Raw genomic sequence first — 15,452 nt, forward strand, 5'->3', positions numbered from 1 at the left:
TATTGCTTTTTAATTTCTTTAGTTCTTTATATATTCTGGACATTAGCCCTCTGTCAGCAATCTGTAGATTGCTTTTGGCAGGATGGCCATTTTCACTATGTTAATCCTACCAATCCATGAGCACGGGAGATCTTTCCATCTTCCGATATCTTCTTCAATTTCTTTCTTCAGAGACTTGAAGTTGTTTTCAAACAGGTCTTTCACCTGCATGGTTAATGAAGATCTTTCCCAGTCTGTAGGCTGTCCTTTTGTTATAATGACAATGTCTTTTGCTTTACAGAAGCTTTTCAGTTTCATGAGGTTTCATTTGTCAATTGTTGCTCTTAGAGCCTGTGCTGTTGGTGTTCTGTTCAGGAAGTTGTCTCCTGTGCCAATGAATTCCAAGCTCTTCCCCACTTTACTTCTGATTTAGTGTGTCTAGTTTTATGTTGAGGTCTTTGATCCACTTGGACTTTAGTTTTGTGCAGGGTGATAAATATGGATCTATTTTCATTTTTCTGCATGTAGACACCCAGTTGGACCAGCACCATTTGTTGAAGATGCTGTCTTTTTTCCATTGAATGGTTTTGGCTTCTTTGTAGAAAATCAAGTATTCATAGATGTTTGGGTTTATTTCGGGGGCTGCTATTCAGTTCCATTGATCTACTTTTCAGCTTTTATGCCAATACCATGCCGTGTTTATTATTATTGATCTGTAGAACAGCTTGAGATCAGGGATGGAGATACCTCCAGATGATCTGTTGTTGTACAGGATTGTTTAGGAAATTCTGGGTTTTTTGTTTCTCCATATGAAGTTGAGAATTTTTCTTTCAAGGTCTGTAAAGAATTGTGTTGGTACTTTGATGGGCATTTCATTGAATCTGTAGATTGCTTTTGGCAGGATGGCCATTTTCACTATGTTAATCCTACCAATCCATGAGCACAGGAGATCTTTCCATCTTCCGATATCTTCTTCAATTTCTTTCTTCAGAGACTTGAAGTTGTTTTCAAACAGGTCTTTCACCTGCATGGTTAAAGTCACCCCAAGGTACTTTATGTTATTGGTGGATATTGTGAAGAGTGTCATTTCCATGGTTTCTTTCTCGGCCCTTTTGTCTTTGGTATACTGGAGGGCTTCTGATTTTTTTGAGTTGATATTGTATCCAGCTACTTTGCTAAAGCTGTTTATCAGCTGAAGCAGTTCTCTGGTTGAATTTTTGGGGTCACTCATGTATACTATCATATCATCTGCAAATAGTGACACTTTGACCTCTTCCTTTCTGATTTGTATCCCCTTGATCTCCTTTACTTGTCTTATTGCTCTAGCTAGGACTTCCAGTACTATGTTGATTAGATATGGAGAGAGTGGGCAGCCTTTACTTGTCCCTGATTTCAGTGGGATTGATTTAAGTTTCTCTTCATTGAGTTTGGTGTTGGTGATAGGCTTGCTGTATATTGCCTTTACTATATTTAGGTATGTACCTTGTATTCCTGCTCTCTCCAAGACTTTAAACATGAATGGATGTTAGACTTTGTCAACTGCTTTTTTGGCATCTAAGGAGATGATCATGTGGTTTTTCTCCTTCAGTTTGTTTATATGGTGGATGACATTGATGGATTTCTGTATATTGAACTATCCTTGCATGCCTGGGATGAAGCCTACTTGGTCATGGTGAATTATATCTTTTATGTGTTCTTGGATTCAGTTTGCAAGTATTTTATGAGTATTTTTGCATCAATGTTCATAAGAGAGTTAGGTCTGAAGTTCTTTTATTTATTTATTTTTTATTATGGGTACAATGGGCTCAGACGTATCAAACTCTGCCACAGTGACTTCTCTGCCTTGATGGATCTGGCTCCCAAACTGTGGAGTCAAAGTAAACACTTTCTTCCCCAGGTCAATTTTGTAAGATTTTAAGGCACTTAAAGAAAAGTAACCATTAATTCCACCAGTCATCAAGTTCTTAGTCCACCTCTGAGCTGGATAGAGCCTCTTCTCCTGCTCCCACTCATGTCACTCTTGTCTCTCAGTTCTTGATTGGATGGTGAGTGACCATGGCTTTCTTGCTGTGCTGCTAATTCTCTACAGAAGCTACAGAGTGACTGCTTTAAAAGGGTAGCTGGAACCATATCACCCTCCTCACTTGACTTTTTTTGAATTTTTTATTATTATTATTAATTACACTTTATTCATTTTGTATCCCCCATAAGCCTCTCCCTCCTCCCCTCCCGATCCCATCCTTCCTCCCCTTTCTGCATGCATGCCCTTCCCCAAGTCCACTGATAGGGGAGGTCTTCCTCTCCTTTCTGATCTTAGACTATCAGTTCTCATCAGAAGTGGCTGCATTGTCATCTTCTGTGGCCTGGTAAGGCTGCTCTCCCCCTTCAGGGGGTGGGGGTGATCAATGAGCAGTCCAATCAGATTATGTCAGAGGCAGTCCCTCTTCCCATTACTATGTAACCCACTTGGACACTGAACTGCCATGGGCTACATGAAGTTCTTTTTTTTTTGGGGGGGGGTCTTTGTGTGGTTTTGATGTCAAGGTGACTGTAGCTTCATAGAATGAGTTTGGTAAAGTTGCTTCTGTTTCTATTTTATGGAATACTTTGAAGAGAATTGGAAATAGCACTTCCTTGAAGATCTGGTAGAGTTCTGCACTGAAACCATCTGGCCCAGGACTTTTTTTTAGAAGGGAGACTGTTGATGGCTGCTTCTATTTCCTTAGGGGATATAGGGCTATTCAATCTTTCTACCTGAGCTTGACTTAATTTTGGTAGATGCAATCTATCTAGGAAATTGTCCATTTCTTTTAGATTTTCAAATTTTGTGCCATATAGGCTTTTGTAGTACGACCTGATGATTGTTTGGATTTTTTTGGTGTCTGTAGTTATGTCCCCATTTTCATTTATGATTTTGCTGATTTGGATAGTTTCTCTCTGCCTTTTAGTTAGTTTGGCTAAAGGTTTGTCTATCTTGTTGATTTTCTCAAAGAACCAGCTCTTGGAATCACTGATTCTTTGAATAGTTTTATTTGTTTCTAATTGATTGATTTTAGCCCTGAATTTGATTATTTCCAGCGGTCTACTCCTCTTGGGTGTATCTGCTTCTTTTTTTTTTTTTCCCTAGGGCTTACAGTTGGGCTATTAAGTTGCTTGTATGAGATTTTACAAATTTTTCTTGAAGGCATTTAGTGTTATGAATTTTCATCTGAGCACTGCTCATAAATTTGGGTATGTTGTATTTTCATTTTCATTGAATTCCAGGAAGTCTTTAATTTCTTTTTTTATTACTTCCTTAACCCAGCTGTCATCGAGTAGCAAGTTGTTCAGTTTCCATGTGACTGTAGACTTTATGTTATTTCTATTGTTGTTGAAGTCCATCTTTAGTCCATGGTGGTCAGATAGAATACAGGGGATTATTTCAATCTTCCTGTATCTGTTGAAGCTTGCTTTGTGACCAACTCTATTTTGGAGAAGGTTTCATGAGGTGCTGAAAAGAAGGTATACTCTTTGGAGTTTGAGTGAAAAGTTCTGTAGACATCTATTTGGTTCATTTGAATTAGGGCCTCTGTAAGTGCCTTTATTTCCCTATTTGGCTTCTATCTAGATGATCTGTCCCTTGGTGAGAGTGGGGTGTTTAAGTCTCCCACTATTAAGGTGTTGGGATTGATGTGTGATTTAAGCTTGAATAACGTTTCCTTTATGAATGTAGGCACTTTTGTATTTGGGGCATAGATGTTCAGAACTGTGATGTCCTCTTGATAGATTTTTCCTTTGATGAGAATATAGTGCCCCTCCTCATCTTTTTTGATTAATTTTGGTTGAAAGTCTATTTTATTAGATAATAGGTTTGCTACCGTAGCTTGTTTTCTGGGTCCATTGGCTTAGAAAACATTTTTCCAGCCCTTCACTCTGAGGTAGTGTTTATCTTTGTTGCATAGGTGTGTTTCTTGGATGCAGCAGAATGTTGGATCCTGTTTTCGCACTCATTCTGATAGTCTGTGTCTTTTTATTGGAGAGTTGAGTCCATTGATGTTGATAGACAATAGTGACCAATAAATGTTAGTTCCTTTTATTGTGGTGTTGGTGGTCTTACTGTGTTTCATTGCTTATTTTCTTTTAATTTTTGTAATTTATCTGTATCCTATAAGTTTTCTTGGGTATAGTTGTTTTCCTTCTAGTATCTTCTGTAGGGCTGGTTTACTGTGTAGATATTGCTTAAATTTAGTTTTGTCATATAATATTTTATTTTCTCCATCTATGTTGATTGAACGCTTTGCTGGGTATAGTAGTCTGGGTTGACATCTGTGGTCTCTTATAGTCTGACACCTGCCCAGGCCCTTCTGGCTTTCATAGTTTCTAATGAGAAGTCTGGTGTGATTCTGAAAGGTCTACCTTTATCTGTTACTTGGCCTTTTTTCCTTGTTGCTTTTAATATATTTTCTTTGTTCTGTATATTTAATGTTTTGACAATGATGTGACGTGTGGATTTTCTTTTCTGGTCTAGTCTGTTTGGTGTTCTGTAGGCCTCTTGTATGTTTATGGACATCTTTTTCTTTAAGTTGGGGAAATTTTCTTCTATGATTTTCTTGAAGATATTTTCTTGTCCTTGGAGACTGTAGTCTTCTTTTTCATCAATTCCTATTTTTAAATTTAATCTTTTCATGGAGTCTTTGATTTCTTGGATGTTTTGCATTTGGGACTTTTCTGATTTTACTTTTTCTTTGAGAGAAGTATCAATTTCTGCAAGCGTATCTTCAACACCAGAGATTCTCTCTTCCATCTCTTGTATTCTGTTGGTGATGCTTAACTTTGTGGTTCCTGATCTTTTCTCTAAGTTCTCCAGCTCCAGGGTTTTCTCTGTTTGTGTTTTCTTTATTGATTCTAATTCTATTTTTATATCTTGTACCATTTCCTTCATCTGTTTGAATGTGGCTTCTTGTCTCTGTATGATGGCCTCTTATTTTTTTGTTAGTTCCTTCTCTATATGCCACTAATTTCGCCTCTTTTTGTCCCTCCATTTGCATGGCTGTTTCTCTGAGAGATTTGTTTGTTTCCTCTTTATGTGTCTCTAATAACTGGATAAGCATGTCTTTAAGGTCATTTTCTTGTATTTCTGAAGAATTGGAGTATCCATTGATTTTTGAGGTTGCTGGTGAGGTCATGATTTCCTGGTTTTTGTTGGGTGTGTTTTTTTGCTGACCTGGCCATTTCTTTATTTGTAACATTCACTGTTTGTTCTTGGATTCTGCAGAACAGATTGGTACCATCTTTCTCTGGTGTTTGGAGAATTCCTCAGGGAGATGAGAGAGGTCCAATGGTTTCAGCGTGGTGTTAGTGCTTCAGCTGTACCTGTGGGAGAGAAGTCTGCTGGTACAGAAGGACAAGGGTGCATGTGTGCGTGTGCGTGGAAGTTTGCCTTGAGGGACAGGGTGCTAGAGAATGTAGAGGCCTTCAGTGTGAGGGAAGGGCGCCTTGTGTTCACAGAAGGCGTCATGGGCGCTGAAGTTATGGCATGTGCCAGTTAAGATCCTGTGAACAAATTTTCCTGACAGTAGCCTGTCAGTGGTCTACAGGCTACTGATATTTGTCTCTAACTGAGCTCCAGGAGTTATTTGCCTAAACTCCACTAGTGGCGCCACAGAGCCGGGGTTTCTCTGTCCCAGGATACTTACTCTCTGTTGCAGTGGATGTGTGGGTAGGAGATTTCTGATGTCTGGCTGTAACTTAGAAGCACCCTGGATCTGGGGTTCTGCAGGCACTAGGGGGCACACTCACTCTCTAGCAGGTCAAATCGTAAAGCACTGGGGTTCCTCCTGTTCTCTACTGGCTGATTTGGGCCTGCCAAGCCAAAAGTGCACTCAAACAGCTTAGTGGTGTTGTAGCCCCTGTACCCAGGAGTCCAGCTGCGGGTACAGAAGTGGGGTGTCCAGGTGCCTGCCAGGAAGTCCTGTGTGGCCAGTACAGTGGTTCGGTGCTTGGTGCGCTTGGGTGGTTGGGTGCTTGGTGCGCTTGGGTGGTCAGCCACAGCGTGCACTGCACAGCCCTGAGCCCGCCACTGAGGGACTAAGCCCGCCACTGAGGGACTAAGCCCGCCACTGAGGGACTGAGCCCGCCACTGAGGGACTAAGCCCTCCACTGAGGGACTGAGCCCGCCACTGAGGTACTAAGCGTCGTCCCGTACAGCATAGTCGGGCTCTGGAGTCCGTACAGCCGGCCAGTCTTGGGCTGGGACCCAGGCAGCCTTTTACCGTGGATCTCGGGCTCCGCAGGCGGGTTAGGCTGTCTGCTGAGCTGCAGTGCTGGTATTCCCGCCTCTGCTGTCTCAGTTCTCAGGCAGCGCTGGCCCTGGCGCTGGGGCTCGCTACTCCGAGGGGGAGGGAGGCCCGAAGGAAAGTGCCCCTCTCCAATCCCAGCGAGTCTGTGTCTGACCTGAATCAAAGAGTTCTCTGCTCCTGTGCTGCCCCCCCCCTCCGGGTGCCACAACGTCAATTTTCCGGCTTCAGATGTCCTTCTACTCAACAATTTCGAAGTTTCCAGTCCTTTGGCTCTCAGTAACAATGCACACTGATCGCCGCCATCTTGCCCCGCCCCTAATTCTATATATTAACATTAAGTATTATTATTACAATACTGGAAACAGTACATCAGACTCAATGTGCCACATCAGAAAATCATGTTGCCTCATTTTGCATTAATCATAAAAAAAGAGCACTGTGTTTTCCCTACACTTTCTTTTGTTCACCCATTTTTATGTAGTTGCTATATTAGGGTTTTTTGAGAAGAGAGAACTAGTGCCATTGAGCACGTACACTCAGATCAACACAATACAAAGACTTTGCATTCTATTAGTTGGCAGTCACAACACACTCAGATAAGTGTTGTAGCTGCATAAGTAAAACAAACAAACAAAAAAAAACTTCACAGAACTGGACTTTGTACTTGATGATATTGCCTTATATAAAGTTAAACACTTTGGCTGCATTGCTTGACAAGCTAAATTCTCTTTCACTCTTCATACCTTTAAGGAGTTTTTAAGCTGAAAAATTATAATTCTGAGCCTGTTGTACTGGCGCATGACTGTAATCCCAGCACTCAGGGAGGCAGAAGCAGGCGGATCTCTGTGAGTTTGAGGCCAGCCTGGTCTACAAAGCGAGTCCATGACAGCCAAGGCTACACAGAGAAACCCTGTCTTGAAAACAAAAAATATAACTCTGATTTGTTAATACAGGAGACCTTCATATTTTCCGTTTGAAAAAAATTGAGAAACACTTTACACTTATTTGAAGGGAAACTCAATAAACATAACATATTTTGCACGTTATCAGAATATTTGCCTGATTTAATAAGGAGAATTCCTCATGGTGTGTCACTTCTCGGATGTTGCCCCTGTACAGAAAACCTAACAGCAGTGAACATGCTTCTCTCGATCAACCCTCCTAATCCCTTGTCCAGGAGCGCTGACCCTCCCAGGCATTGCATAGTTAACCAGCACGAATAGCAGAGTAGTTACTGCTGAGCTTCACAAGCAATTGCACAACTCATAATCAAAAGTGTCACTTTGTTAATGAGGAAAAACTATGAGACCACGGCTCCCACCCCCTTTCTTCTGCTGGGCTGTGGACCCCAGGCCTCATGCCTGTCAGGCAGGAGCTGTACTCCTGAGGTATAGAGCCAGCTCAACAAACTGGCTTTTCAGTTTTCAAATCATGTATACACACACACACACACACACACACACACACAATCTATATCATTCTATACATGCATACATACAGTTGTAAGTAGATACAGCTATGCTCTACAAATTTACATTTTATAATGTATTTTACATACTATAGATGACACCATAAATTATATACTGTGCTTACATAGACTTTTAAATCAGTAGATTTGTATCATTTATAAATATACATATGTGCAGATGTTTGCTGTTGGAAACCTGTTATGTGCCATATGTTAGCCCTTTGTCTTTGTTATATATACTTTTTAGGTGTAGGATTGTTGTGCCTGTATGTACGCATGTGCCCTACCTACGTACTTGGTGCCAGTGGAGGCCAGAGGAGGGCATGGGTCCCCTAGAGTTAGTGATGAGTGTGAGTCAGCATGTGGATTCTGGGAGCCGAAACAAGGTCTGCTGCAAGAGCGAAAAGTGCTTTTAATCCTAGTCCGTTTTTCCAGCTCGTATGTCCAGTTTTCTATTAGTCACTTACAACAGTTGTCCCCAGGCGGTGGCAGGCACTTTGATTCACATCGTCTCATCTAGATCTTTAGAGCCTGTCTTAGTGAAGGTTTAGATAAAAAGTGTGACTATTACAGTACTTTTCTTTTTCTGTAATTAAGATACACCTTCTGTTACACAAAAAAATCTGATTTTATGCAGGAAACTGGTTTATTTCTTATATCAGCCCTTCACAAAAAATCTTGACAGTGTTGCATGTGTGACTTGGTACTCTTTTTATGAATCCTTTACTGTTTTCTATATTAAACTGATCTTAGTACTTTGATTAGTGTAACTCTTTCTATAGTCTTTCTGCGCCCCTCTGCCATGATGTTCCCTGAGATTTAGGTGGATGAGTTCTCTTGTAGCTGTTTCTGTTGGTGCTGATCTCCACACAACCCACTAATCCATGCATTATGACTTGTAGTTTTCTGTAAAGAGGTACTTCGTTGTTGAGGGTTGAGAACTACATTATTTCTGGGCATAAGGATAAGTTTTAGAATGCAGCTAGGAATTATGCTGGTCGAGTACAATGATCTCTTCTTAGGTCTATGACCTCACTCACCCTGGGGAGTTGGCTAGGTCTCCAGTACCAGAGATGATTTACCTCCCGTTGAGTATGTCTGAAGTGCAATTAGACATCTGTTGATTATCATGAAGGTCTGAGTGCCACAGCTGCATCTTTAGGGATATCTTGCCCTGCTGGTCGTTGTAATAATTCAGTGGCTTGGTAGGAGGGCTAGTTGCTTCCCTTCCTTGGCAACTTATACAGTACTTTTCTGAAAGTACCATGAAAGCTGTACTGCAGGAAGGAGGCTTTCAGGTTAGATCCAGCTTGACTCTTCTGAGTCCTGTGTTCAAAGTGTGTGGTATCTTCAGCAACAGAGGATTACCTAAACCAATGAGAGGCAAGCAAGTGCAACGGCAATATTCTGTATTATTTTGGAAGTCACGTAGACTACTCTGAAAAACTTGTACAGAGGTTTCTCATGCCTCTGTTGTGTGTGTGGGAGTTGTTGGTCTTTGGCCCTGGTGGAGAGCAGTTCAACCAAAGTGGCATAACTTCATTAAAATATATATGTATATACATATATGTATTATGTATAATTTTATGAAATAATAAATAACATGATCTCTTGAGACTTTATTAAATATCCTTGGTATTATTTGTCTTTCCTTACCCATTTTTTTCCATATTGACATTCCTCTCCCTCTCAAATTAGAGCCCTCCCTCTATTTTTCCCATTTCATCCTTTCATCACTGGAATCTGCCATTCCTTTCTTTAGTGGCCCTCATGGTCACTACTTTTTACTTTCCTGTGTTTTTTTGTTTTTTGTTTTTTGTTTTTGTTTTTGTTTTTGTTTTTTTCAATGCAGTTTATTCAGGAACCTTGAACAATCTTCTGACCCTGGGAAAAACCAGCCCACAGCTTAAATAGCCTCTGGGTAGCCAACCCCAGCGTGCCACGTGGGCAATGCAGATAGGTTCTCATACACGGAAGCAAGCCAGATCCTCAGCCTTAGCCAAATATGGAGTTGTTTGTGACAGAGAGCACTCACCATCGGGAAGGTGAAAGGCAGAAACCAGCTCCATCTTTAAGGCACAGCATTACGCAGCTCTCTACAGTTCCCCCTTTTTGTTTTAGATGCATCAGGCAAGAGTAGAGGTCTGATCTCTGATATTAGAAATAAATTGGGACTTTGTACCGATGTTCATTTAGGTGTCATCACCCAAAGAGAATTAGACCCGTCCGATACCTTTTTCTCACAGGTGGGACCTGGGGCATCAACCTGCATGCAATCAGACATGCTCTTCTCTGGGTCGAAAGCGGCTGACCCTGAGTGCAGTGCTTAGCCTCGCATCCTGAGCATAATATTTTAGCTCCCATGCTTGGGGAGACTGTCCTGTTTCAATGGCTGTAAAGGCCTGAATGGTCATGGCTGCATTACGCTGTTGTGAGACTCTAATCTTGCATATACACCACAGGCAAACCAAGGAGACCAGCATTTCCTGTGGTTTTTAACCAGCATGGAGAGGTTTGAAGAAGAGGACATGGACATAGGAGAGGTTGGAGGAAGGACAGGGAAGGGGGAGTGATGTAATTATATTTTAATTAAAAGTTCACTAAAAAGAATGGTTCCTTCCAATGTACTTTTTCTCTGATGCTATTTCCTCTGAGTGGTCAAATCATTGCTAGGATTCCAGCGTGGCTCAGAGCACTGTTCAGAGAGCATCATTATGTATATGGCTTTGAGACTGCAGGCTAGCTGCATTATAAAATTTTTCTTTTTCTCTGGGATATTCGGACTTGAATGATAGTGATCTGTTTATTAGAGAAATAATACTAATTAAATATATTGAATGATTTTGATTTTTTTCTCTGTTCCACTCAACTCTCTCAAATTGCTTTTTTGGTATGAAAACAGAAAAAGAATTAAATTGAGTGTTGCTTCCCCTTCTATGCCTGAATTTCAGAGAGTGCTTTTCTAGTTCATGCTATTAGAAATACAACTTCCAGTGTGCCATGTTTTCAGAATTCAGATTACTAAAGCCTTTTTCCTTAAAAATACCAATTATATTATTGATAACTAAAAGTATAGACAAGGAGTAAAGAGATTTGGCATCAGGCTGATCAGTCATCCTACCATGAATTAAGAGACCATTTCTTTGGTTAGGTAAAGGCAAGGTGGCTGTCATCCCTCTGAAATCTCAGAAAGATCTTGAGTCTTGTTAATGATGTAACCACTGTAAGTAGGGCCTTGCATTCTATGTAATTTGCATAATTATCTCACATGTAAAAAATATAAGATAATATCATGGTATAAGTATGAAATGTTCCCTAAAGGCACATATGTTTGAGCACTTGGTCTGCTGTGGCTCTTGTATGTCTTTATGAATATACATTCAGTTCTTTTGTTTTAGATTTCTTTTGTTTTATATTCATTTCTCTTCAGAATTTCTACTGACATGTTTTATATTGGTTGCCATCTTTTAATCTGTTGGTATTTTGCATAGTATCTTTAAAAATGTTTGTTTCTACTTAAGTCATAGTCTGCGACTCTGTGTTTGCAGTGGTTTGAATAGGTATGCCTCCCATCGACTTGTGTTTGAATGCTTGGCCTATAGGAAGTGGCACTGTTAGGTGTGGCCTTATTGGAGTGGGTGTGGCCTTGTTGAAGGAAGTGTGTCACTTTGGAGGTGGTCTTTGAGGTCTTATATGCTCAAGTCATGCTTAGTGGGACAGTCTCCTTTTGCTGCTTGAGGGTCAAGGTGTAGAACTCACTGCTCTTTCTCCAGCACTATGACAGCCTGTATGCTGCCCTACTTCCTGCCATGATGATCATCGATTAAGCCTCTGAAACTGTAAACCAGTCCCAATTAAATGTTGTCATTTATAAGAGTTGCTGTGGTCATGATGTCTCTTCATGGCAATGAAACCCTAACTGAGGCAGTGTTTAACAAACAATAAAGAAAAGCTTATAGTTCCTTTAGTTCCCTGAATACTCTTTTGAGCTGCTTATATCTTTGTCATCTTTCCCATTTGTTTCTATTGATCTATTGATTTAATTCCAAAAAAAATCGAGCCACTGCAATATTTGTGGTCTTAGAGAGCTTCCAGAATCTTGCATCTTTCTTTAGTGACAGAGTCTACTTCCCTTTCTTTAAATTTGTGTGGATTTTAATGAAAAACAGCATGACTTTTGAGAATTCATCCTGAAAAGCTTAATTCATATTTTCACTATTTGGGCTCCTTCGTCCTTTTCCATTCTTCTCTTTCTTCTCGTCTTTCTCTTCTTTGTTGGAACGTAGCTATTTTTCTCTGAGAATGCTTGAATCACACAGTGAACTATGAATACATGTGTTCAGCTAATAGCCTAGCTAAGGTCTAATGTGACAAGCTACCAACAACAGCCAGATGTGTGAATGAACATTCAGCCAAGATGCATGTACCGTGGAGCAGAGTATAGCGGTCTGTATGCTGTGCCACGTGTTCTGATGGATAGGACATACACGACCCTAACAAACAGTAGTTTGACACCATTACATTTTGGAGCAATGTGTTATGTAGTTATAGTAACTGGAACAAATGCTTTCATCAGATTTGTGGAAATCTTTGTTCGGACATTCACATTTAAGGATGAAGGAAAAGAAAAGCTAATTAGGGGTGCTTTGTATGTCGGCAAGTATTGGTGACTGATTGGTTTGCTGTGAGTTTGCTTGTAAGCTGCAGGTGACTCCTAATGAGTGTGCAAGTCTCCTCTTCATCGATAGTTGCTTATTTGGCCCTTGCAGAACTCTTCCAATTTCTGTTTGGTTTGGGTTTGGTTTGTGGAGAAAAGCCACAACTCTCCCACAAGTTTATGTGTTTGCAGTAGGTTCTCACTGAGGGAGGGAATGACAAAGAGGTGTCTGGGCATTCTGAGTACAGTCTTTCTATTCATTCCCCCCTTGTATCTTGATTTACTGCTGGCTTATACTTTTAGATATGAAGTTTCCTCTTTTTGTATAAATCTTCAACATATACTCCAGTTTGAAGACAGTTTGGTACCAGAGGAAGTGGTACCTTGAACTAGACTTAAGACTTTCTTGAATTAGTTGCTGAACACAGATGTTTATTTAATTAAAAAATTTTAATGATTTGTGTGTGTGCCATGTGTGCATGTTCATGGAGAACAGAAGGGGACATTGGGTCTGTGCAAATGGTTACAATTGATTTTAAATTGGCTACGAGTTTCATTTTAGTTTGAGATGCTCATAAATTTGAGTGAGGAGATACATAGTTTGTGGTCATAGTAGTGTGAAAAAGGTCTTGAGGGCATGAAAGAAAGATCAGCTATGTTTGGAAGGCCCAAGCATAAAGCTGAAGTGAGGAAAACAGGAATGGGAGAAAGCTTACCCTTGCTAGGAACTCATGGAGACTGGTCAGGAGTATCTTACAACCAGAGAGCATAAACAGCAGGTGTGAGTTTATGGGAGGGTTGTTAACAGGTTTCTGTTTATTAGATAGTCTTGTTTTACATGTAGAAACTATAAAAGAAGATTAATTTTTAGAAGACTTTAAAAACAGCTATTCCAGAACTCAGAGACACAAACATTTGCATAAGTAAATGAAATGCAGATGAGAGGGCCTTAGAAATGGAGAGAGCAACAGAAGCCCAAATATTATTTGTAAAAATCAATAGGTTGCTAGAAAAACAATGATGTTTTTCTTTTTTTAAATTCACAAATAGGTCCTTGAACTCTTTTTTTTGTTAAAGATTTATTTATTCATTTTATGTAAATGAGCACTCTGTCTTTATGTACACTAGAAGAGGCCAATCAGATCCCATTACAGATGGTTATGGGCCACATGTGGTTGATGGGAATTGAACTCAGGACCTCTGGAGAGAGGGAGCTACAGCTGGGATACAAAATGAATAAATTATAATAAATAAAAATTAAAAATAAAACGGAAAAAGCCTAAAAAAAATCACAGATAGGTAAGACAATTAGTGTATTTTGGCCACACAGGTTTATGGATCCTTAGTATACTGGTAAACTGTCTTCTCTCAATTGGTGTCCAGGAGAAACTGGGAACTGTTCCCTGCTATGTAGAGCGTTGGCTCTGCAAGGAGAATTATGGGACTAAAGATCAGATTTCATGTGACAAACAATGGGAACCATTTTTGTTTACCAAGTGTCTGCTTTCTGATGGATACCTCAAATCTATTAATATTTATATTATTTACACAGATAGACCATATAGGCAAAATAATTTTCTTTTATAGATTAGGAAATGAGACAGGGATGTTAGTAATGTGACCAAGTTCTCCTTGCTAGTAAACATCAGAATAGGAATATGCATTTAGATGTGTGGACTGTAACATGCCTAGTCAGAACAGGATTCATGATCACCCGAAGGAATACTGTGATCAACTGCAGTATGAAGAAATTAACAGCACAGAACTATGCCTGAAGTGAAAGTACATCCTGAAATGTACTAAAATGTACTAAATGTACAGACAAGAAGAAAGATTGGAAGATTTGGGTTTGGATAAATAAGAGGATGTGAAAGTGACTTACTATATTAAGGTCTAAAACTTAAAATATAAAGTGTTTTAAGTCTGTCTACAACATATTTTTTTCTTTGGTGATAATTCATTTCAAAACTTACTCTAAAAGAGATTCATGTGATGGATATTAAGATAGGAACTCCATGTCATGGTGATAGCAAATTAAACAAAAAGAGACAGACTACTGAACTAGCGGGACTACAACAGGCCCAGAGGTCAGAAGGGTAGCACTTGTAGCCTGTGTTCCTTGGCTGAGGACTGGCACCTTACATACTGCAGTTTGCTACATAAGCCCTTCTGAAGCAGCGGCAAGACTCACAGTGAGAGAGCCTAGCTGGAAGGCTGTTGGACACTGTTCACATTTCATAAGTTACTGAGGCATCAGGGGAAGATCTAGTTTAAGCTAACATTCTTGTAAGAGAGTGGCTTTGTTGTTCTAAGGGGCAAGACATGAAAGACACAGTAACTCTAGGGTACCTGTTGAGATTTAGCCACAGACATGCCAGATAGGCGGTAACTAACAAAGGTTTCATAAAGGGTCTCAACGACATCAGAATTTATGTTATTTCAGTGAGAAAGCAAACAGGGTATTTATCTTCTGAGTTCTGTGTTACTGTTTGCTGCTCATTAAAAGGAAAACACATTAAAAAACAACCAAAAGCCCCACGTAGCTGTCTGGATAGGCCAGTCGTATCTGGTGGTTGTAAGGCTCTCAGTGAATGAAAGTTTAGGTGGAATGGCAGACAAACACTTAAAGAAATGTTTAGTGTCCTTAGTTATCAAGGAAATACAAATTAAAATGACCCTGAGATTTTACCTTACACCCATCAGAATGGCTAAGATAAAAAACTCAAGTGACAATACATGCTGGAGAGGACGTGGAGAAAGGGGAACCCTCCTCCACTGCTGGTGGGATTATAAGCTTGTACAACTACTCTGGAAATCAATCTGGCGCTTTCTGAGACAATTAGGAATAGTGCTACCTCAAGATCCAGCTATACCACTCCTGGGCATATATCCAAAAGATGCTCAAGTACACAACAAGGACATTTGTTCAACTATGTTCATAGCAGCATTATTCATAATAACCAGAATCTGGACACAACCTAGATGTCCCTCAACTGAATAATGGATACAGAAATTGTGGTACATTTACACAATGGTACTCAGCAATTAAAAACAAGAAAATCATAAAATT

General features: G+C 40.0%; 1 protein-coding gene across 1 annotated transcript in view; it reads left to right on the forward strand.

The window, feature by feature from the left end:
* The window catches only part of Ccdc171 (coiled-coil domain containing 171), a 324,843-nt gene that overhangs the window by 161,007 nt on the left and 148,384 nt on the right, over window positions 1-15,452 (forward strand). The gene's annotated exons all lie outside the window — the stretch shown is intronic.

This window comes from Meriones unguiculatus, chromosome 12 (assembly GCF_030254825.1).
Source record: "Meriones unguiculatus strain TT.TT164.6M chromosome 12, Bangor_MerUng_6.1, whole genome shotgun sequence".
Lineage (NCBI taxonomy): Eukaryota > Metazoa > Chordata > Mammalia > Rodentia > Muridae > Meriones > Meriones unguiculatus.